Source organism: Arachis hypogaea, chromosome 14 (assembly GCF_003086295.3).
Source record: "Arachis hypogaea cultivar Tifrunner chromosome 14, arahy.Tifrunner.gnm2.J5K5, whole genome shotgun sequence".
NCBI classification, from domain to species: Eukaryota; Viridiplantae; Streptophyta; class Magnoliopsida; order Fabales; family Fabaceae; genus Arachis; species Arachis hypogaea.
In genome coordinates, this window is record NC_092049.1 from 142,613,749 (window position 1) to 142,616,027 (window position 2,279).

Genomic DNA, 2,279 nt, shown 5'->3' on the forward strand with positions numbered 1-2,279 from the left:
GAGCAGGGAGGCATCCCCCGCCCCCGCCCTGCCCCATTGACATCCCTAATCTTCTTCTATATCTTAAACTTGTATAATAAGTAATTTATAACATGATATCAGAATTTTTATATAAATCTAAAATTTCATTTTTAATAATTCAAAAATATATTATTAAGTCACTCATCTACAAATATATTTATTTGAAAAATTCTATCATACATTTTCTGAAATAACATGTAAATTATTTTCTGTGATGTATCACTTTATGATTAAATATTATCTTAACTATAGTTAGGCTATTTTGTAATTAACAAATTATTTAAAAGGGATAAATGTATAATTTGATAAAATATTAAAAATTGAATTCTAATTTTTTTTTTAAAATCAATTCGCCAGAAAACGTTCCCTAACTCTTTCTAATAGCTATCATTTCTCCCCATTCCTTATTCGTCATCATTCACCCCAATTCTCCACCAAAAAGGAAGCCCAAAACCACTGCTTTCCACAAGTACATTAGTTAGTTTAATTTTAGAATTGAAATTCTCAATTATCTTAATTCCAAATGATAAATTCATTAGTTTTTTGCACCATTTTTGCCATTTCCTGCACTGCGTCGGCACAATGTTGGTGCAAGAACTGGAACGAGATGTCCTTGTCCAAGATGCTCTAAAGTAGAGGGATGCTGTTCATGCCTCCTTTCAAAGAAGGTAGCATGGCGTTAAGGCATGTAAGTGTCTCTTCTGCAAGGTTTGTTTATTAAGGGGGTGGGCAATGAGAATATCTTGCAAATGACGTTGCGGAACCCAATCCTCTCAAGCCAGAGTCACATCTCCATTTTAACAAATCATTTAATTACAAAATGGTCATATTTTAGTTAAGATGTTAACTCTCATTAGATTAAATTAACTCAAGTTAAAAATAAACATTCAATTAAAATTTGTCACGTCCATAGAAGATAATTTACATATTATTTAAAAAGAGGTTGTGTAGAATTCACCTATTTATTTTAGTCATCATAAAAATTTAACTCTCAACTAATTATTTCTCTCAAAATTTTTATTTTTGAACTATTTAAGATAGGGACATATGAATATATATAATTTTATAATTTAACATACAATCACTATTAATTCTTGGTTATAACCTATATGAACAGTTAAATTAATTAAATATATTATTAAACCATCATGCATGCACTTGTTTTTACTATTGAAATTCAAAGAGCAAAGCCTTCAACGACCCAAAAAGGCTCCCCTTTTTTATGTTCATTTTTTCTGTCCAAATTGAATAATGGAATTGAACATACAAAGAATGGAAGCCTTTGAGGATTGCAGAAGATAATTTCTCCATTCAATAATATGGTGCTTATTATTAACACATGCTATATATATATGTTGTGTTAATGAAATCTAAAGAGCTTAGTAACCCTATATATAGAGCAGGTCATAAAAGAATATAAGTGCTTTTCATGAAAGATAGTGGCTATTATTAATGCACACAAACGTATCCAATTCGGTGTCAAGTGTCTACTATCCACTATTAAGAAAAAAATAATGAAGTTTCACTGTTTCATCATCATATTATTCATATATATACTTCTACCTTAGTCCCAAACATCCAAAACAAATGGATATAAAAAAATATATATTAAGAAAAAGTTTTTTTTTTTTTGTGGTTATGTATGTTTGGAATTTTGGATATAGTAATATAAGTTCTTTATTTATTTATTTGTTTCGGGTAAAGTTTTAAATTTGGATGCAATAAAGTAAAAATAATTTCTTTTAACGTGAAAATTATTCAATATATGGAGAATGATATAATTTTTTCAAATGTAGCTATAAGCTACTGATCTCCAAATTCTTCTTCTCTTTAAAAAATTTTCAAGTTCTTTTATATTTGTTGTCTTGATTATATATAATTCCATAAAATTATAATATATATATATATGCGCGCGCGCCTCATATATATATATATATAAATCTTAAGGCTGCGTTTGTTTGTGTGTGCGCGCGCGCCCCCCTCTCATATAAATCTTAAGGCTGCGTTTGTTTGTGTGCGCGCGTGCGTGCGTGCGTGTACATCTGCGCGCGCGCCTCTCATATAAATCTTAAGGCTGCGTTTGTTTTTGAGAGCAGGTCAGGACAAGATACTGAGAACAGGATAGGATAAGACACTAATGGATAGAGATACAAAATTTTGTGTTCTTGTATACTGTTTGGTGATAAACTAGAACAAATTATGAAAATCCAATTTATTCTCATTTTTTATTCAAAAAATTTGAGTTAAAAAATATAATA